Source organism: Nymphalis io, chromosome 5 (assembly GCF_905147045.1).
Source record: "Nymphalis io chromosome 5, ilAglIoxx1.1, whole genome shotgun sequence".
In the NCBI taxonomy this organism is placed as follows: Eukaryota; Metazoa; Arthropoda; class Insecta; order Lepidoptera; family Nymphalidae; genus Nymphalis; species Nymphalis io.
Window position 1 is genome coordinate 11727135 of NC_065892.1, and position 24564 is coordinate 11751698.

The window sequence follows — 24564 nt, forward strand, 5'->3', positions numbered from 1 at the left end:
GAGAATGGCCGTTAATTTTTTATTTGTTTCGAATTATGAAAAGCCTGGTAACTATTAAATTAAATTATATGTCTTGCATTAATTGCATTTAACTTTTATTACTTGAACTTAAAAGCTCAATTGGCCGAAGCTTTATTTGTATTTCGTATCAACCAGAAAACGGAATACTACCACTTATTGTTAGATCGAACATCTACCACACCTGACCAAAGCTAATCGATAAATACTAGACAGTTGAAATTTGGTATAGTGGTATATAAGCTTGCGTGTGTAAACGGAAAGAGGAACATAACATAGTAGAAACTAAATTTTGTTTTTATAACAACTATTAATTTTGAATTTATAATTAATATTTTCATTTTAATTTGAAAATAAAATGTTAAATAAATAGAATTTTACTAATATAATTTTAACCATATCACCCTAAAATCGTAGATGGTCTTGATTAATGATTTAGCATTTATGTTATGTCATTTGCCTAGGATATTTTTATATATTGCGATTTCATTTTTTTTTTCTGAAAATATTTTAAACGTCGTAATTTACAATCAGTTTTTTTTTTCATAAAAGAATATGATTATATTTGCTTTATGATACCAACGATGGGATCTAATATGAAGCTCCGCATACCGTGAACACGCGACAGCTTACTGACACGGAAGCCATCATAGCCACACTCGACCTACTTCTCCTTATCATCCCAACAAATTGATCAGAAGAAATGATAAACATGTGAAATTATGAGAACACATAAATAAGATCAGCAAGTATTGTAGTTGCAAATATACTGATAAAATATACGATATTGTTTTTTTTTGTAGCACTATGTACTCATTACTAATTATTATAAAACTGCATATTACAGACGCGCGGACTTAGTGACACGAAAGCGACCCTCGGTCACATATGACCTGTTTTTGAACAACGCCCAGAAAGCTTAACTACATATATGTACTTTACATATATGTATTATACTTTATAACACACACTCGCATTGAAATGAAAAAAGTTTGCATTTGAAACCCGCAAAAGTTAAAAACTCTTAATGGTTTCTCTTTTATTATATAATAAACATCGTCGAATATAAAGATAAGTATCCTGGTATTAATATATTTTTACTTTAAAAAACGAACACGTTTATTCAAATCACTTTATAAAACTAAAGACAAAAATTGATAGTCAATTATTTTTATTTTAAATTGACAGTACTGTTTTAAAAATATATTGATTCATTTGTTTCCTAATCTTCGTAGCCTCGTTTTTGCAGCAATACTTAGTTACTTAGTAATATTTGTTGTAGAAATAATTCTTAATCGCCAATGTTGACCACTTATCATCTAGTAGCCCATTTGCTCGTCCTACCTGTAACATAAAAATACCCTTATTTTATTATACTTTATTTTTGTAGACAATGTAGTATGGGCTTCAATTTAGCTTATAGGTAGGTATTTGTAAGTCTGCCTTTGAATATATAAACTGAATTAACCGACTGAACAATTATTATAATTTTTTGGTTGGAGATCACACAATTAATATGTATCGAGCAATTACATTAATTAATGAAATCAAATGGTGACGTTTGTTAGATATGTCCAAACGAAGGCACGGTAACAGTAAGTTCATGGGTCATATTGTGGTATATTCAAAGCAAGGTGTAATTAGATGATTTCCATTTGGACCATGGTCAGTTAAGTGCTCGGTTAAACCCAGTTACCTTGTGTAGTACAGTTAGCTTTTGTTAGGTAATGTTATATTTTCGTAATGTTTTAATGTCCTCACAACCTTTTGTAAGGTCGCCAACTATATTTTTATTTAAAAAGGTTTTGATTGCTCAAAGTTAGGCTAGTAGCCGAGCAAGCCCAAACATCTACACTCTACATGTTCAATTTAGTTTTTTCGTAAAATAATTTATATGAAAATGTCATTATTCAGGCTCTCTCTATGAAAATTTTCGTTCAATATTTTAGTCGCCATGAGAATAGACTAAAATATATTGCTTATAGTTTAAGTTGATTATTATGTCAATTTTTATAAAAAACTACTTATTACTATTATTACTTAATATCAGGTAAACATTTTTCTCTATATAAATCACCTGAAATCATAATTAGAAATGTTTTCAGCGAAAAATAATATGTATAATTATTGAATTCATTAATTTTTATGTATAATGATACAATAACCTATTAGTATTTATTAAAAATTGCATTTTAAAACATTTTCAAATGAAGTTAAGATGTGAAGTTACCACGGGAAATGGGAATCAGAATGAGGACAATAGTTAGAAGATCAAAAATAAAACTTAATACTTTTTCATGTATGTTCATGTCTGTAAAACAAATGGTTAACTAACTTCTAAGTTTTTATAATTTTTGGTAAAATCTTATCACGTTAATAATAAAATTACACACACCAATTTACATTTACCTTAAACTACATTTGAAACTCATGTATATTTTTTTAAATAAATATTATCACAGGACCGATATCGGTGGTTTAGAATTATTTAAATGATAGAAAAGCTTAGAGTTAGTATTCGTTGATGTTCATATAGGATACACAAATATATACGATTATAACATGTACATTTTTTGATTGATAAAAAGTAACTACTAATTTTCAGGTTCATTCTTCTCGGAAAAATCCACAATTCGAACCGGGGCGGTAGCTTTAAATTAAAACTATTCGACCATTCAAAAAACTAGGATAAAGTATATTTTTGACTGTAAAAAGTAGTGTCGTATCAGAACTTAATGAAAAATTTCATTGCGTCATGTCTTGGACTGTAGAACAAATCTAAATATTTTATAATATTAGCTAAAATCCTTAACCTGCAAATATTTGCGGTGAATTGAATAGCACATGTCGCCGTCTCGATTTCTTGAACATTTGATACCTTCACGAATATCAAATAGCAAGCTGTTGATATTTAAATTGAATCTAATTACATTTTCTAATTACTTTTTATTTAACTTGTATTATTTAACATTAACACATACATTAACTTAAATGTGTTTTCTTACAATTAAATATTTCGTTTTATTTGTTTATTCAGTATATTGTTTACGACGAGATAAGATGAAAGCAATATGTTATATATTGATGAATATTTTGATTGAATTGTTTTTATAATTATTAAGCTCATTTATATAATGTTCATCAAAGTAACTCAACGCCCATTGATCAGCCCATCAGCCCTGATAGATAAATAACACTGACGGCATATTCCGCATTTCTTTGCTGCAGTGATAAAATGTGTATTTTAAGTCGAAAATATAGAAACTCAACCTACACTTACCTTGAATAATTAATTTTATAAAGCACTTTTTGGTGTAAATATTGTAAAAAAGAAAATGATAGATAACATTGTGGAAAAAGTGCCCGTAGAACAAATAGGTAGTTGAAGATTATTGATCTCATTGTTAGTAAATGACAAGTTTTAATATAAATTCCTTTGCCCACTGTTATAGAATTGTGTGGATTTCAGTTGGTACAAACAAAAGAAGACGCAGCAGACCGAGACGTAGACACAGACAGACAGACTGCAATCACTCCGCTTGCTATTTCAAGCGAGGAATTACTATTTTTAATCTGTTTACTGGGATGTGTTTTCATATACTTTCTAGTTAAGACCTAGAACCAACTTTGTCGAATTAACAGTTACACGACGTTATTAATAATTTTACCATTGTCGAATTAGAATCAAAAAATGTAACGTAAAAAGACGGATGGAAACTTACTACAACTTAGTATAATTATCAAACAATTCACTACAATGCGACAATGCTTCAGATTAACTTTACAGAGGTATTAAGAATAAGCAAGTTTATATATATATATATATATATATATATATATATATATATATATATATATATATATATATGTGTATATACGTTAAATGAATATTTAATACTTTATTATTATTATGTGCCAGTAGCTAAATAGATAAAACAAAAACATGTCTAGCTAGAGCTAGTATAGCAAGCTTATTACTTGATGAGATTTCTTTGCCAGTGCACCCAAGAAGGAAAAAGATTTTAGACAGATAAATAAAGAGTTATTCGTACTATACAACAAAATATAGCTATTTTCTTATCCATATAAAAATAATATCATTTTAATGGTAAACTATGTTACGGTGTTAATTCGTAATTAAATGGCTAGATAAAATAGATAAGTAGGTAAAATTTAGTTGTATGTTATACCTGATAATATTTCCTATTATATATTGCATGGAAGTTTTCACTAATTAACTTTACGTCGCCGTATCCGTAGTTGCAATAGTATCCATCTACTTTCCTACTTTGTTTTCCGTATAACACTTCGACTTCTCAACTTCATTGCCATGAACAATTCCCTAGAAAGAACTCCCATTTAACTTTTCAAATTGAAGTTTAATTATATTCGATAAGTTCAGGCACTAAGACCATCTACCTAATCTAGTTTTATTTCGTTTTTAATTTTTTCTTTTAAAATTTAAAGTACTTGCATACAATAGTACAACAATAAAATGTAAATGTTCCACTGTTAGGCTAAGGCCTTTTTGAGGAGAAGGTTTGGAACTTATTCCTAAAGTACTTATATACGTACAGTAAATTTTGACCTTCCTAATCCAGTGTTGTTAAATAATTATGGAAATATTTTCATATTAACTTTATACGAGTCCATAATAAATTTGTCTCTGATCTCTTTTTATATTCATTAACATCTGTGTATATCGTAAATATGGATACAATACGATCTTGAAATATCATCGTAGACATGTGTTTGAAATTTTGGGTCGTCATTTGTATACTATCCTAATGGCAAATTAATTAATGTATAATTGAAATGAATTATTTACGTAGGAATTTAGCTATTCATCTCATGATGATGACGATAAGCATGCTTCATTATGTCCGTTGAATATATTAGACGGTAGAAATGTCTATGAGGAGTAATTTAAAAGCGTCCCAATAACAAACGTTTCACAAATATCGATATGTATTTGAGGTAAAAACTGATAAAACGACTTTAAGAACTTGTTACTCGTAACTGGAAAACGGTAGGAACCGGGCAATGTTCGGTCATGTTTTTAAATGCAGAAGTGATGTCGTTTTTTTGGTAATGCAGCTTTCAGATCGATAGACATATTACATATAGACATCAAATGAAAAACTAACAATTTTACCGAACAATAATGAAACAGCAAGCCGTACAAGTCAGTCGCTAAAGTTATACTTAAGTTGAACACATTTGTATCATATGCCACTAAAGTTTAATGAAACGATATAAGTAAATCAGCACAATTACAGTATACGCATAGACTACAGTCAGCACTAAAATTATTGTCAGCAAAAGTATTTGGCAAAAACAAATTACGACATGGTATCTACATTTTAACTAATAGGTATTCGAGCCTAATATTTATATCTTTAATGTAAGGTCGCAAACAGATTATCCAACTATTATTTAAACAAACAATATAAATTACAATGCATTAATAGACATTTTTTATGCTTTTCTATTGTTTTTATACACAGTTGCTAACAATTATTTATCCTAATACCTATCTAACATTTATCTATTACTGGTACCTACATAAATATATACAATAAATGTGGGATATAGTATTAGTGAAAACTTTTTATTAAAATATATAACACCTCCTCTTATTGCCTCTACTGGTACACGAGTATATACCTTTTTCTCCCAGGTTTCCATTACGAGTGGAATAAGGTTAAGATAACTAGTGGATTTGTTACTTGTTTTGCATCTAATATTCCATATATTGGTCTGTTGCGAATCGTTTTTGATGATATTTTATTGAATATATTGGTTGAGGGATCGCATTTAAATTTAAAGAAAAAGAACACGTAATGGTTGAATAGAAATGGAAAATTTGTATGATTGTATGTTCTTCGTAAAAATATATAGTTAGATACCATTTTCAATTTAATAAGAGGTGAAATATTGTTCATGATGGGAAGAAATAAAACATAATCCGACATAGTAAAGAGCCGAGCCACATGTTATTTGGTCCGAGTCGTGACGGATGGTGCTAAGGCAAAAGGTAATTCCATCATTAGTTAGAATTACTGAGGTTCTAATGGTGATCTACTATGAGAGCATTATAAAAAGGTAGAAAGAAACTTTCTCCTTTAACAATTTATGAATTTAAACGTTTTCTATTACTGAAGATAATCATGGTTTTAATAAAATAACTTTATAATGATGGAAATTATTTGAATGTCTGGAAGTACATTCATCAATATTTTAATTTAAGATAATTTTTAAAGTGGCATAGAAATATCAACGTAAACTTCAAATTTGTATATATTATTGTAAGCAAGAAATGAATGAAAAATAAGAAGAATTTACATGCAGTTATTTAAGAAGAAACGATACTTGTACAAATAATACTTAAATTACATATGTTATTAATAATAAAAAATATTATAATTATAAAATCAGGTATCATTATGCTAGAGTTTTAATTAAAAATATGCAGTAAGTATACCTTGATTTTATAATTCATGAAATTGTTATTAACATTTAAATAAACATAAAGTAAGTACTTAGAATCTTACTCATACACCGGCAAGGCATTATGAGTTTGCTGCAAAAACGAATAGCTTAGACATACAATCCTTGTGTAACTAGGTCCCTCATTCAAGAATACATCTTGAATATTACAGAGGCGAAACCAGGCCAGCTAAAAGTTTCATCTTCTGAATCGTAGCAAAGACCTCTTTTATCGACCGAAGTTATTAATGAAAACTACTGAACAATCTAGAATACTTGACAACTTACTAAGAGCTCAAGAGGAGCAATTATATGATATAAAAGCAAATGTTTTTAATAAAATTAAATGATATTTTTAGTATATTTACGATAAAATTAAATTTCACCTGAGGCTCGATCACGAAATCACTATTTGCTGAATAATTTTAATTTACTACTAAATTGATTATTTAAAAAAAAAATTCTTTCACATTTTAATAAGAAATAAATATCTCATTGTAATTCATCATAGTTAAGTTCCGGATACGATTTTTTGATAAGTTATAATATATATTACAATGACCTTTTATTTTGTAGATACATTAATAGCTATAAAAACAAGATTGAGAGTCTGATTTCTAGACTGAAGTTGTGTGGTAAAAAGTTTTTAATATGGCTATTACAAACCAGTTTTTACTTACCAAGTTTAGAGTTCATTACAGCGTTTGACTAGGCATTCTATAAAAAAATAAATGCTTAAAACACAGACATTAACATTCGCTATTTTAATTTTTCAAAGCTAAGTATTACTTTAGAAATGCATAAATCTTTATGTATTAACGATGTAAATATTGAACATAAACGTCTCGCAAACAACTCTTTTGAATTCCTTATTTTGTGGTAAAACATTACAATATTCAACAGAAAATTCGCGAAAACACAGTTTAAAATATGTGATTTCAATATCAATAAGAAGTAGATTGAATTAACACTCATGACAGTGCTACAAAAATAAAATCGCTTCGATAAATATATAATAAAAATTGTTGTTAAAAATTGGAAAAATTCTAATGATTTTTAAGCTTGACGATATGCAAAATCACAAAATTGTAACCCATGTGTGGACCCGACATTAATCTTCTTAATAGGCTTCAGATAATAAATGGCACCAATTACTATTCTAGAAGGCTCCTTTTATGAATGGAGGCGTCTTCCGTTGACTGGTATCATAACCATTGTTGCCCATCGGCCTTGGCGCCTTTCACCTCTGTTTGGAAATTGTACACTGAAATTTAAACTACTTCGGTACGTTTATAGATTACATTGAAATTGATACCGAGATCTGACTGTTTCGTATTCTTATCACTGTGAGAGTGATATTTTTTAACATTTTATATTGCATTAAAACGTTAGCGGAATAGAGTTTCTAAAGGTGAATTCAACTGACTGCAAGGCAGTATAGTTGACTGATGTTGACTTACCAAAAATTGTTTCTAATAGTGAAAATTAAAAAAAATGTTCGAAAATTTGAAATTAGAATTATTTTATTCAAATTTGTTCAATGATTTAAACTTTTAAAAATGGAATGTGTTGTTTCGTGACTAGTTTTGCCAAATCAATTTAGTCTGAGATCTGAGTAAAATAATTAAGATAATGACCGAGTGAAATGGACTCTATGTAAAAATAAAATAAACTTTTTATGCAGCTATCTAATATTTTATATTCATATATTTTTACGATTTGTATTATGACAAATTGCTCGTAACCTAAGTTCCGGTTACTTAGAATTCTAAGCAAGACTAAATATTATATAGCTATAAGTTCCGTTATGATATAGAGTACAAAATTATAATCAATATAAAAAATAAACTCATATTTTTTAGATACTCAATAAAATATTAAATGAATAAAACTTACGAAACTTGAATTATGTCAATAAAGGCATAAAAGTTTTTATAAGTGGAAAGTTTTGGTGGAGTGAATAAAATGTTGTTTTACAAGTTTTAGTACTTAATAAATTTAAGTTTATAACATAAAACACTTGTATAATATTCTAGGTCATCTTCATGTTACAATAGAGAATGCAGACTTATATACTCTGTGACAGTGCCCAAACATAAATAGAAATGTGTAGATTTACAAAGTAAATGAAAAAAGTTTAGCCTAATTTACTATAGTGGGACTCAAATTTGATATTTAATATTTTTAATTTAAATAAAAAAGTATGAATGTTAATTATTTGTTATTTGTTAAAGACGTGTGGATTCAATCCAGAATCGGTTAAAATCCGGTATAGTACAAATATTTTTTTGTGTTTACTATTCAACTCATGCTCGTCGATAAAACACATCGTGAGGAGAGATGCAAGCGTCGGGAGAAATTCTCCAGTCATCCGCAGTGGAGCAAAGTGATAGATTACGCTTTACATCCTTCTCGTTTTATCAAAGGTTTTTGCCCAGCTATGGGACATCCACGAGCTGTTATTTTTCAGACTTCTAAGTTTGTATTTATTGTAGTATTTGCTTGCTGTGGTCTCCTTTAATTGAAGGAGCACACATATTTTAAAATATTATTTCACGACGTAATGTACTCGTAAGTTTGTATCCTTTGTTGGAGATCATTAATAAATAAATAAATAAATAAATAAAATTAAAGTTGACGATTGATGCAGTTTATATTAAATTATATTTCCTTTGTTTGCATTGCTCGATATATAAAACAGGATTTTAAATAAATTATATATATTATCTTATGTCAATAAATTTTATGCATATAACAACAATACAATTTAACTGTTTTTAACATTACTTTTAAATTCTTTTTGAGCAATAACTACACCAATTTTCTTAATTAATCACGATTTTTATAATTATTAAGAATATGCATATATCTAAAAAAATACTATAATTACGTGTATAGTAAAAACTGAAATAATATATCTGAAGGATATAATTTTAGCTTCCTTCTTACAAGACTTAAGAATTTATTAATGTTGAGGTTTATATTAAATTGTTTAATATTAATTTTTGTTGCTTGCAACCTTTTTTTTGTTATAGTAGGTATACTTAAATTTTGAACATTAGGAAGTTAATTTAAATAACTATCTAAGCTAAGATATATTGAATAATTCTTAAAAAAATGAAGGTTAGCCCCAGAATTGATAATGAAATAAAATAAAATAAAATGTTGTTAAGAAATCCTTGCTACGTTTATTGTTCATCGCTGCAGTGAAGGCCATATTATGTCAGCGTCAATCGCCTTTCCAGATCGCCAAACTTGTTTTTTAAAAGCAGCTGCCTCGCGAAAACCGGGCAAAGGACTTGTTTCTTGGTACCGTTTCGTTTCGATTTTATTCTTTTTCCAAACAACACGAACTTTGAACATTTGCTAATTATTATGGTTAATTAATTAGCAACTGTTAGCGTTCTTTATAAAACACTTAAATTGTTTAAATAAATAAATTCAAATACGCTTCCTTGCTGAAAATCGTAATCATCTGTCTAGTTTTTACTCCATTGTAGTCTAAAAAATATTACATTCGCGTTTTTGTCGTAACTGCGCAAATTATAATTTTAAATATCATTTAATTTTTCAAGCTAATTTTTGCTATTGTATTACAAAAACATATAGCAAAACATGTTTCTTTATTTGTTATACAAAAAGATTGTGTTTGTGTGATTTTCCGTTCTTGTATCAAACCTTGAATTCTTTTTTTCAGTTAACAACAACAACAGACCCAATGATTCTGTTGTAAAACTGCTGACTGCGTAAGTATTTGTATATTTTTAATATATTTATATTTTTATATGTGAAAATATATTTAATATATTTTTATTTATTTTTATAGAATAGGTAGGCGGGCGAGCATATGGGTTACTTGATGGTAAGTGGTCACTAACGCTCATAGACATTGGCAATGTATGAAATATTAACCATCACTTACATCGCCAATGCGCCACCAACTTTGGGAACTAAAATGTTATGTCCCTTATGCCCGCAATTACACTGGCTCACTCACCCTTCAAACCGGACCACAACAATACCAAGTACTGCTGTTTTGCGGTGTACTTATCCAGTGAATAACGCAAGCTCGTCTGGGTTACTTACCCAGCTTGCACAAAACCCTGCCACCAGTTAATATATTACTCATAATTATGATAAATATATGTTAATGTTAAGTAAGATTTTTAATATAAGTCTGTCTGACTAACTGATTATTATCAACATAGATTACAATATAATATATAGGTTTTAATATTTGACTTAGAATTCCGTTTTCCATTAAGAAAGAAGTTGCTAAATTTTGATTTAAAGTGGGGCAACCTTGAGAGGAAGCACCTCTTTAAAACTCTTCTAACAATATCAAATCTCATTCGAAAACACCAGGATAAATAAATACAATAGGACAAAGCTGTGACGGATATTTTATAAAAAATATCGCTTTAAAGTTAGTAGTAAAGACAGGTCTTCGATAGGATAGCAATCCAACGCAACCAGATAAAGGCAGATTCAGGACCATGGGCTTCTGTGCTTTTTGAGGTATTAGACAAGGGAATGTAACAATGTGAACTTCAAAATTCCACACAACTACTCTGACTCCGAGTATATATTCTTATTAGATAGGCCCAGGTCGCTTAAAAACGATCAAATAAATATGAATATTTCAAGCAGACTTATACTTCAAGAAAAAAATACAATGTGTACAATTACAATACGATTACATAAACTACTCAAAAGCTTTCACAACACATAAGCAATCGGTTGTTGTTCTTTAAAAAGAGTAACGTGTTTAGAAATTACATCACTATAATATGAAATACGCATTAAATATTATGCACTATCATCCACACTAACGAAACTATCGTACTAGCTGTGCTTGTTAAAATTATTGAGACTTCAAGTTTGACCGACACGCGCATCTTGGTCCAATGTCCTAAATGGTGCAGAGGAAAACGAGCAAAATTTCTATAATATTAAAAAAAAGAAAACAACAATCATGCTAAGCATCAAAATACGTCAAATTATAAAATGATACAATGTTATATATTACAAATAATCGATAATATCGATCGATTGCAAACTCGTTTTAGTAATCGAAATCGGCCGGAATGATCGCTTCTTTCCATAACAAAACAAATTTAAAAAATCAGTAGGCAATCTGCATATTTTTTCTTATTATGTGAGATACACAAAATATTTTACGATTAAGCGCCGTAACGATAAGCCACTACTACCTCTGGACCAAATCAACTTAACAGTAACAGCCTGTCAATGTCCCACTACAGCTTCCTCTCCCTTTGAGGAGAAGACTTGGAGCTTACTCCACCACGCTGCTCCAATGCGGATTGATAGAATCCACATGTGGCAGAATTTCAATGAAATTAGACACATGCAGGTTTCCTCACGATGTTTTCCGTCACCGTCAAGCACGAGATGAATTATAAACACAAATTAAGCACATGAAAATTCAGTGGTGCTTGCCCGGGTCTGAATACACGATCATTGGTTAAGGTTCACGCGTTCTAACCACTAGACCATACCATCGGCTCAAAATGCCAAATCAACTTGTTTTGATCTAAATCTGTAATCTATATCGTTATGAAACATGAGCAAATCATATACCCAAATGATCGCCAGCCCCCTAACCGTAAGAACTAGTTTGACTGCTTGCCATTTCTAAGAAATAATATATTTTCGATTATATTTAACTTGGAAATAAATGATTTTAAACTTTTTGAATGGCACCAGCAATGAGTACCTAGGTACAATATTCACTTTGTTGTGGTTTAATTAACTGTTTAAAATTTGACAATTTTTTACGTAGATATGATAAGGTAAACTTTTAAAAGCTAACTCTTGTGATTAATTGATTGAAATGATAGCAATAAATCGTTGTAAATTAATTCTCTCTCTGCTAAAGTATAAAAAAATCTTAACATAAAGTGAGGTCATTATTATTAGCGGCCATCGACCCTTTTGGATATTACGTACTTAAAGTATTAAGAAACTTCAAAACTGCCTGTTTTTTTTTTTAATTTACAATACGTTCTCCATATTGCAACAAAATAGTAATAAACTTTTATTTATATAATTTATTTTAAAAATTGGTAATTAAAAGAATACATGAATAGTATTTTGGGTAGGATTTAGAATATATCGTAAAGTACACTCTATAGAGCTATTAAGCTTAAAAAAAGAGATACATAGTGTTCTGTATACTTACAAAACCTTCGACAGTAACTTAACCGCAAGGTTGTTTCTAAGCTCACCTTTCAGACCATCCTCGATCGTAGTGCCCTGGTCGAGACAATGAATTTAATTATTCATGTAAATGGAGCAAGGGTACATTCTTATTTAAAACTTGGCCAATTTTATTCGCATAAAATTAAAATATTTCGTGAAAAGTTGCCTCGAAACACTTCAATCGCAGGGTCGAACATTATTGACTAAATGCAGTTTTAGTATGTAAGTTTGCATTTATGTATTATACATAACAATAAGGAAGTTTCTGGTAAAAATATGATAACTTTGTAACTCAAGTTCTTCAGAGAAATGTTATACCCTTATTTAGTAATCTTAACGAGTTCGGATATTATCGGAGCCGGAGCCCCGAGATTCAAATAAAGGTGATGACAAAACTGATATGAGACACGAAATACAAACTCACGCAACTACAAGACGATTAAAGTGTTTTAGTTTAAGATTATTATCCCGGATTAAAAATGTGCTTGGAGTCAGTCAGACCACTACTCCTAATTACATTGTCAGATTTGGACTAAGATTGACGAGTATTAAGAAGTTAAGATGCGACAAACAAATACTCATGCTTATAAAATATGTTTTATAAGTTTCTTTACTGCAATCCAATTAAATAAATAACATGAATAAATGATGTTATATACACAGAGTACAACAACCACCAATTTATTGTTCATTTTAATTGGCTTATAAAAAGCGATTGTTTATTGACATTTTTGTACTTAAGAAAGGCCTTACCCCATATATAGTAGATCATTTTATTGTTTTACAATTATTCGTTACAAAAACAAGTTATTTGCTTTACCAGGTTAAGATTATTTAGTACAAAAGCTCTATCAGATCTCGTAAACTGCTCCATGTATCAATTTAATAAATTAATTTGTACGAGTTTTATTTTTACTTAAAAAGATATTTTTTTTTTAAATTACCTTCCTCCTATAATAAAGTTATTATAGGAGGTATATTAGGTTGTTGGGTTATTGTATTATTTACTGATGATTAATCGTTACTTTTTAACTATAAATATTGTAGCATACAACAACCCATGCTATTTTTTTACATCATCAGCTTCGGATTAAAAGTTCAAGTGAAATTATTGATCCTTTATTCAAGATTCGTCTCTGCAACATATTCGACTAGAAAAAAAATAATTCACATTACTACTCCTCGGTTAGTATATTTTAGTTATTTTAATAGTGTAATTTATTTTATTTACTTTGGACTAACGCTTCAGACTTAAAAAAACTTATTATATTACTATTATGTTTTTATCCTTAAAATATTTTCGAAATGTATTTGTAATCTTGGAGATCGAGGCTACCTTTTAGATTACATATAATACATACATTTGTTTGAAGCAATAACAAACATTGTAAAAACTCAAAATTTTCAAATGCATAGTAATCATTTTCAGTACTTCATCCTCTAAGTAAACCGCCCGAAAAAACTTCACACCATCGGCTTTACGCGTTTTTCAAGGCACTGGAGTTTGAACACTTCCAACTTCTAAACTCCGGTGTGCTGTTCCTGTGTAAAAAATCCTTGACAGAAAACCCAATAACTTTTCAATTTCCCGAGCCGGTTTTCGAACTTAGGACATTGGGATCTGCAACCTAAAAGCTTGTTTAAATATAAAAACAATTCCAAAAATCTTGTAAGAGCTTATTTGAATAAATTATATGTTGATTTTAAATCAAAAAGTTTAACTAATCAATTTTTAGCCACGACGTAGAAATTAATAGTTATTATTTAAAAAAATATGTTAGAGGTCCGTGAATTGCGAACCGGTTAATATAAGGTCATGATCCGAGTTCGCTAGACAATTAGATTATTCGCTTCCTTTTATTATAAAACTTTATTTATAGACCTTTGAATATTGTCTAGTTCTGCTTAATTTACAAATAAGGTCAATAGAACGTGTTCACAACCATTATGTTCATACCAACATTATATGGTAGCGGATTTCCCTTGCATTTTTGTTTATATGCATAATAAACCGCATAATCATTAATTATATTATAATAAAAAGAATATTTTTTATATAAACTATCTATAAATAATTTAAAAAAAACTGGCTTATTCTTGTCATTTTAGGTTTTGAGATAATATATTTGTTACCACATACATTTGTTTTTTAGTTTATAAGAAGCAGTGAATATGAAAAAATATATTTGTATTAGCGAAATGTTTTCGAAGTTTTTGAATGTTATAATTTAAAAATATGAGTAAAAAACTTATTTGAAAAAGCAGTAAGTGTAATAATCACTGGTAATAAATAATACTTATATATTGAATATAGAGATTGAGTTTTTACTTTTTTATAATTAAAATGTAATATTTTCTGTTTACTTAGGAATAATATGTACGCCGAAAAATTTTACGGAACGAAACAATAGCTAAACATACGTACTATACAAACATACGTACAATACAAAAAAGACAATACGTAAACATTTCACATAATCCGACACAACAAAAGTGGTATGATAATATGTCGCCTGTACTGTAAACAAACATAACGAGTATATATGGAGTTTGTTTTTTAACCCACCCGAAAATCATTGTATGCCAGAATTGAATACCATACTTTTTATCATTTAGATTTAGACATAGACAATTTAACTATTTTAATTACTAAATACCACCACACATAGCTACTTTCGCTGTTCCCAGACATCAGCTTCATTCCATCAGGTTTAAATATATACTCTACATATATCGACCTACTATTTCTCGCTAAGCCGTTTATGTGCACTGCGTTGATAGGATTGGTACGGATCTAATGTTGACTCAAGCACGACTAATGGCACGCCTTAGTTTCTAATAACTCAATTTTATTCAAAAGATATTTAAAATTTTCATTATTATCAAGTAAGTCACGTCTTTTTAACTTAAGTTAACGCACGCAAAAAAAGCGAAGGATTTTTTATTTTTTTGTCTGAAGACACATTACACTTATGACGAAGGACCATTTTGGAGGACGAATTTCATACAAAATTGATAGTTGATACTGACAGTAAGTAATAAAACTTGGGATGTGCCCTTATTAACATGATGAATGTTAAAATGGATCATTTGTTTACCATTTATGCCACCGCTTCAACATATAATTGTTGAATATAGTTCAGATGACGAAAACCCGCGTCATGGAGGCGAAATGTACTTCATCCCAGACAGATGAGACTACGTATTTAAAGACTAACAATAAATTTTTATTTTAACGTGAAATTACGGAATTCTTAAAAAGCCACATCCTCCTTATCAAATTACTAGTCTACAATCTACGCTCTAGATACAGGCGCTGGCTAGGTTCCAAAACAATTCCTTTAAAAATTCAAAAACAAACGAGCTTAAACCACTTAGGCCTTAAACCGAAACAGAACCCGTGTACTAATCCCGCTCTTCCAATTTACCAAATACATAAGAGAATAAATCTATCGAGTTCATAAAAAGACCTATACAATAATTGTTTTTTTATGTAAGGAATATTTATTTCAGTAAAAACACTAAGAGGACTACTTTCAAAAACTGAATCTACACATTAATAATGAATATAAAATAATATATTATAAAGTCACGCCTTTAAACTGATAAGGACACAACATTTCCAACAAATAAAATATGAAAGTACGCCATTACAATTTTGCGACACAGCCTATTTTAAGTATAGGTATTGTTTTGACATACATGACTTGATTAGATTGACAAGATAGGTCAGATTTACATTATAAATTATTTTAATTGGATGTCTTTAGAAAAACTTATATGTAAATATTGCTTATAAACCTAGACAACGACCAACTAAGTAATCAAATTTTAATAAAAACCTACCCCTTACGACAACGGCAACGCTTATATTTATATTCACCAAAAAAAACACATATTAATCTAACATCTACGCTATATTTGTTGAGCAAATTTTTATAAATTCTTATAACTCAGGTTTCCCAAAATTATAAAAATAAAAATGATTATTTGTTGGATTATCCTCATTGTATTTCACAACTTCCTTAACAGTGTTCTTGAAAGCGATAATAAAAATATAACATGCACGTAGGTGGGCTGTATCGATCAAAGGTTATTTTTTAAATTTAAGTTGCCATATTTATCAGTAGCTAAGTTGTTCATATTTCTTAAGACGGTTTTGTTTTTCATATTTCATACTTTTTATGTCGTGTTACATTATTAGATTTATTAATTCTAGGTAATATGCTATTGTCTTTGATTGTGTAATCCTAAATATTATTTGTTTTATATCATAAATATATTCGAAAATAAAATATATTACTTATTAATTAAAATAGCTAAAAATATCTGTCGTATTTGCTGATTTTTAAAACATTGCCAAAACTACCAGCAGGTTATAGGTATATAAGGAAAACCAGAATTTTAAATTTACTAGGAAAATCTAGCTCGGTTGCTGAGAAAAGGTTAAATACCTGTGATGGTAAACTTTAGCATAAATAAAGTGTAATCATATCCCGCAACAGCCCGTGAATGTCCCACTGCTGGGCTAAAGGCCTCCTCTCCCTTTTTGAGGAGAAGGCTTGGAGCTTATTCCACCACGCTGCTCGAATGCGGGTTGGTGGAATACACGTGGCAGAATATCAGTGAAATTAGACACAGGCAGGTTTCCTCACGATGTTTCCCTTCACCGTAAAGCACGAGATGAATTATAATCACAAATTAAGTACATGAAAATTCAGTGGTGCTTGCACTAATTTGAACACACGAACATCGGTTAAGATTCACGCGTTCTTACTACTGGGCCATTTTGGCTTTTAATCATATGAAATATAAAGTGTAATCACATGAAAACCCATAATTCTAATTTTTATTTTCAAGTATGCTCCTGTTCACAAAATTTTAACCTTTTTTCAAAAAACTTTAGTCTAATTTCTGTTCGAGTCATTGTAACTGAACTTATTGTTGGACGCCATTGTTGGAAATACAATTGTTTCAAATTGAAAGGCATTTAGAAAAATTTCATTACATAAAACTTTTCTCTGGAAAAATGAAATTAGTCCCGAGAGTGGACATTATGAAAGGCAAACTTAACTTGGCATTTGAGGGAAAACAATTCTCTCGACATCCTCAGACAACAGGGAGAGTACAAATAACAAAAGTTTTTTTTTATACTTAAGAAGTAATTTATGAAAATGTACAAAGCTCTTGTTTCAGTGACGAAATGATTATTAAAAAACGACGTTCAAAAAGAAGCGTTTATCAAAATTAAATATTTATGTGATCGAACTATTTACCTCCGAACTATATTCTATTAAAATATTTGGCTTTAATAATTTAGTTAAATGGGATGTAAAACTTGTGTGAGACATAAGAGAAGAAATTATTATATTTTATTTGGTAAGCAAATTATAATAATTTCTTTTGAATCACGCGTAGTCAAAAATGGTCACAATATTTGAAGGGTGGTGTTTAATTTATTGCATTAATTAACAATAGAAACATATTGTAGATTTTTTTATAATATATTTTAATATATTGTAGTCTTACCAGAACTCGCCAAAGAAACGCCAGGAAAAACGATTTTCGTTAACACACTATATAAAGCAAAAATACATCTCGATACTATTATGTATTTTAAAATATGAGTTGCGAATTTGGAATGAAAAATAAAAAAACACAAATATACACTTTACATTATGAGATAAACAGATCTCGATATTATTAAAACCAATATTTTATCAAACGCACTGATCGATAATTAATTTGTATCGTTTTGTTTACATTAACTACTTAACTACGTTTTTTTTTATATATTTTAATATTTATTTATTATCATTGAATACGCATTGTTAACATAATTGTTATGCTTGTGTGTACATGTTAACATATTAGAAATTAATATTTGTTTAATATTTCATTCCAAAAGAATAACTATTCATTAAATATAATGACTGCCAGTCTCCAATGTAAAGTTCTGATATCCTATCATGATTTCTCTTAAGCAAATTTGGTCACGAAATTCAATTCAAGAGCTTCAACGGAGCGAGATTACATCACACGCTTCCGCCTCTTTTAGTCGAGCAAAGTTATAATTTAATTGCATTTAAAGTAATTTCAACTTTATCACTTCAATTAAAGACTCAATTCACAATTTGCAAATATATTTCGTAGCTTCGTGACTGTTTTCTAGACAGACAATCGCAATAAATGTATTGAAATATATTTCTTTAAAGTTAGGAAACACTAAAGACGAAAAGTTTTTGTCGCATTCAATGACAAAATATAGTTCCAAATGAAATGTAACAGCGATTATTATTATTATTTCTTATGTAATAACTTTGTCGCCGTATATATAATAAAATATTAATAGTATATACTATTAATATTTTATACTACATATAATATTTTAAATAAAAATATGAATATTGATGATACCCACTTGAGCAATTTCGGCCACGACGGCCAATATCAATAGAGATTAGCCAACTGCGCAAGACATATTATGGCGAACAAGTGTCTGCGAAAACACAGATGATTCACACACTCTATTTCCTCACTCATATAATCCGACACCACCGGAAAGAGTTCAGGCGGAGGACTAACTTGCTTTCCGAGGCACGGGATTGTACACTTGTGATTCTTCTATAGAAAAACCCAATATTTTTTTTTGGCCTCTCCTGGGTATGGAAACCAGCATTTCCTGATCTGCGGTCTTATATCTAGCTACTAGACCAAAGGGGTCACAATGAATATTATTGAATAGTAGATATATGAGATTTATTTATATATTTTTAGCTATTCACATTACAACTGCTTCCTTAACGAAAACATAATTTTAAAGACGTATCGCTTCAACTGAAATGTATGCAGGCCAGATATATAAAAGGACTTTTTATTACTTTAAATATTTAATTACAAATATAATTGAATAGACCATTATAAGCAAATGATAAATGAAGGTTGCGATGATATAAACACTGACACGCAATAAAGTTGTCAATTTTATTAGACATATATATAGCTAGTAAGGTGATGCCACACTGGGCCGATTGTACAATGAAAAAATAAATAAATATATTATATTTTTGAAAATATATAAATATATTCACATTAACGTAAACCGTAACGTTACGTATAAAAATCAAGCAGGTAGATATATTTTGCCTAAAGAGTGAGGAATATAAGTTTATAATAAAATTTGGGAAATATATTTTAATTATTCTAATATGGGTTAACAGTTAACCATTCAAAACAGCGGCAAAACCCAAGGATTTAATTTTATTTTAGAAGAAAATATTTAGGCAATATAATTTACTGTTACTGTTACAATCCAAAATGAATACAATACTGAGTATTTCGTGTACAGTTTTTTATATACAACAAATATAGATTAAATAACATTTGTCATAAACAAGTGTAGAGCAGGCTTAATACTATAAAGCCAGTGAAAACAACAAGAGCTGCATTTCTTGTTCACTTTCACTGATAGATTAGTCTTTTTCTCGACCTGAATGGGTAATACTTATCGGTTATCTGATAGATAGTGTTTAACTGTTTTCTAGCAATTCCGATACCATTTAATTTATCTGAAGGCGTCTTTGTTTACAAAGACATTTGATCCCTTTCTCTTTCAAAGCTCGCTTGCTCACGTACTGATGCGTTTATTAATTTTGCGCCATAATATCAATATTTTTTATTCAAGTGATGATTGAAAGCTGCGGGAGCACTGGAACATTTAATTATTAAACATGGTTTATTCAATACTTTCCTGGGGCCACCCGGGCCTATGAAATTTCCTTTATATAATAATAATAATAAAATAAAACAATTTTTTTGAAAATTTTACCGAAGTTCATTGATGCCTCTATCTATAGCATTACGGAGACGGTAAACGATGAACTCTTTAAAGGTGCTTATCAGCGCCATATGGAATTAGATATTTCTTCTTTAAAAAGTTAACCATATTTCGAAAAAAAATATGGAAATCCGAAATGGTGAGTGACGGAGAGTTTCGTGTCGTAGTTTAGAGACGGTCCGTCAGGCGCTGTGTGGACATTGTTGTGAAAAAGAAGTGAACTAGAGCAATTGAAAAGACATTTGCAATTCTTCACAATACACCTCTGCAGTAATTGGCCAACCAGGTCCCAAGAAGCTGTATGAAATAAGCACGTTTACAATATTAACAATCTCGCTTAAATAAAATAATTTTAATTGTAATAATTGAATAAAAAATTGCTTGATAATAACTTGATGTCTAAAATGAATAGCAAGCTTTAATATTTTTGTCAAGAGAGATGTTTTTTGGGCTTAAAGATGATATTGCAGTTTCGCATGTTCTACGCTGACTGAGCAAAAATAAAAAACACTTTTGCTAGTGTTTAACTTGTCACGTCTAAATGTAAATACATTAAATTTACCAAATAAAATAAAAAGCACTTTAACTATTATTACAAAACAAAACCTTATTATAAAATATTTCTACGTATTTGTAGAACAATGACATATATGTTTATAATTATAATACACAGTCTTAATGTTTAAGTCTAGTTATTAAATAACATTAGTTTGAACTAATAACTTTAGACGTTTAAATTAGCTAAAATAATAATAATAATAGTAAAAGTCCAAGTGCACGTACAACCGCGATCCTGAGCCACCGTATTTTCATATCTAGATAATGAGAAAAGACAGGAAATATCTTTAAGATTGACTACTTCCGATGCAATGCACTTACTGACGACTCCTACGTGATCTATTCCAGAATGATGCTGGCACGTAAGATATTCAAGTAACTATTGCAATTTTATATGGGAAATAACGACATGCTTGACCGTAAACGTATAATCTTTTTTCTTATGAATAAAAGAAGGAACTTTACTCACCTAAAAGTTATTATTAAAAAGCATTACGTCATGTTCCATTAAAGAATGAAATGATTTGAATTATTTGTGTACAGCTTGCTATAATAAAGACAAAAAGCAATTCGAATGGTGACGTACGTAATATGAACAATGCACAGCTAAAATAATATCACAAAGAACACGAAAATAAATTACTATCGAATTCGTAAATAAAACTATGTTTAGGTTTAATGTTACTCTGCTTGATTAATTTAATATATGTAAAAGAAATATCTTATTGAGCAATTACCATTAAGAAATAAATGAACAATTTAATGTTAATAAAGCACGTATAGCGCGCCTGCGCAGCGATGACTTCACGCAGTCGTGATTGATGAGTCGGAAAGAAAAATCCGTTACCAACAAAGAAGTAGTGCCTCTCTGAGATAAATAAGCAACATTACCAGTTATAATGTTACTTTATTAAAACATTATAAAAAATATACTAAAAATTATTGATATATCATTTATTAAAATTGCTAATTGTTTTACAATGGTGCATTCGTAATAGCTTGTCATTTTCGAAATTATTTTATAACCATCATTTAACTTTGTAACAACGTGGTTCAAACATTTCGATTAAGTCCTTGTCCCTCCTCCAACCTGCGTGGAATCCGGAAATATGTACTTATTTATTTTAGAAACATTTTACTTTTTTCTCCAAATCACAAATAATCCTTAACTAAATATTTTTAGTTTAATTTAATGAAAAAATATATATTTCTTACGTACTTTAGTAGTAAAAATTAAAATTGAATGAATAATAGCAGACACAACTGCAGTATAAAACATATTTAAATTTTAATAAACAGCATTTACAAAGCTATTTGAAAGCGATATTGTAATTTTAAAAATCGAAAACGTTAGGAACAATTTTTGCATTGTCCCACGAGTTTTGTTTATCTGTAGATCTCAGGAAGAATTCGGACTTACATTAGATGTCGTAGTTAGATAGTCGTCGCTTCCGACTGACATCAGTCGTGACATTGCGAATGTGAGAAACATAGGATTAGGTTTAGGTAATCGTGTATTTTATTGTGTTTAAGCTTCGTATACGAGCGGGTATGACCGAGTATAGAGTAATTGAATTTTATCAAAGATCGCAGGATCAAATCGGCGGCGAAGGAAACCATATGACACTTACGGATTGTCATTGTCCTTAAGGATCATAGACAATAAATTAAACATTTTTGTTATCAAATAATGTTTCATGTATTACACAACAATTACAGGCTTACTTACTTCCGTAAGTACGTCGCTTTTCAATTATCCAGAAAAGTGTTCGGATATTCATTAAAATCGATTTAGTGGTTTTCACGGTGGTCGTTTTTTGGAGCAATTCAAATTGAAATTCCAATTCCTTAATTCATTGTCAATCAGTATCTACTAGTTTGAATAATCAAATATATTATGTATATGTAAAAATATTTGAAAACGTAAGTAATTAGTTCGATGTTATCGATGCCGTCTTTGTTATACTAATTATGTAGAATGAGGCGCGATAATTTGTGAGCTCATGCATAGATCACTCAGCCTCAGGCAATCGTATATATTATTTAAGAAAAACTGGTATTTACGATTATTAAACCTCCAATTACATTAAAAATTTACATACAATGAAATCTGCATATAAATTAAAATTAGCGATTAACATACATAACAAAAACTTCTACGCAATAACTAATTATGATTTGTTTTTTTTTTGTTAATACATAATAAAATGTAAAAACGCTAACTGGATTATTTACTGTAACCGGACCACCATGTTTGAAATACTACGTATTTGCGTAATTAATTTTAAATCAAGACATGACATACTTAAAACACGTGTGCAATTAAGCAGTTTTGAATAAAATAATAACATAATTGCTCTACACCCATATAGACTACGCTGATACTTGTTGGCAGGGCTTTGTGCGAGCACACCTGGGTAGGTAGTATCACACACTTATCAGATATTTTCCTAACAAACAGCACTTGTTGTGTTCTGGTTCGAGGGGTGATTGAGCCAGCGTAATACTATATAGAAGGGACATTGCTTCTTAGTTCTCAACGTAATCATATCAATCAATATTTCTTACAGTGTCATTGGATATGGGCAGTGGTGACTGCTTACCATCAGGTAACCTATTTGCCCGTCTGCCTACATATTTAAATAGAAAAAGATACCAAGGAGATGAGCAACCTTTATAGAAACAATACTTTCGGAGTTCTAAATTATAGTATGTTCCAAATTCAACATAATATACAATATATGCCATGACACAGCGATACACTATAAAATTAACATTAAAACGTAGTATGAAGTATCGTTGGTACATAATGAGCATAAAACAGCAATTAAAACGGTCGGGTGGCTGTAAACTCGCTTATCTGATTGTACCATTCCGAATTGTGAAGAAACAGTCGAGGTTGTGAGATTACGGCGAATATAACAACGAAGTATAATACGCCGTCAAATATCATTTTCACTTGACGAATTTTCACACGAAATGTTATATCACTTGGTTGACAATTTGAATTGACCCTGACTGAAGATGTTGGTTAGTTTGATTAGTTTAAAAATGTATTATTCAAGTTCAAGTATTATAGTGTATTTTCAATATATTCACAATCTATAGTAAGGTGCTGACTTTACTCAATACTTTTCTTTCTGTCACATTATAGCATTTAATTATGAAGTTGCTAGCATATTTTAACGATATTTTGTTGACAATGAATCACGCGATGAATTGTTTTGAATAATTAAAACCGTTTATTAAATAGACTGTATTAACATCATTGACTACTCAAAACACAAGACTAACTAATAACAATACCGTGCTACTTGCGCTCTGTTAATTTTTCCATATAAATTGATGATAACAGAATACTTAATTACTTTATCGCTAGTTATCCGTATAACTAATTAATTTACTGGGTAAACAAATCTTTGTTATTTTTAAAATCGAAA

The 24564-nt window shown here is 29.5% G+C and overlaps 1 protein-coding gene across 4 annotated transcripts in view; it reads left to right on the top strand.

Moving 5' to 3' along the window:
• The window catches only part of LOC126768745 (uncharacterized), a 43950-nt gene that overhangs the window by 8217 nt on the left and 11169 nt on the right, over positions 1-24564 (top strand). Inside the window, exon 2 of one of the 4 annotated variants that reach the window (XM_050487029.1) lies at positions 10205-10257. The exons of 2 other annotated variants lie outside the window; for them this stretch is intronic. The gene's annotated coding sequence lies outside the window, so the exon portion shown is untranslated. The remainder of the gene's footprint in view (positions 1-10204; positions 10258-24564) is intronic. One more of the 4 variants, XM_050487027.1, reaches the window with a different exon arrangement.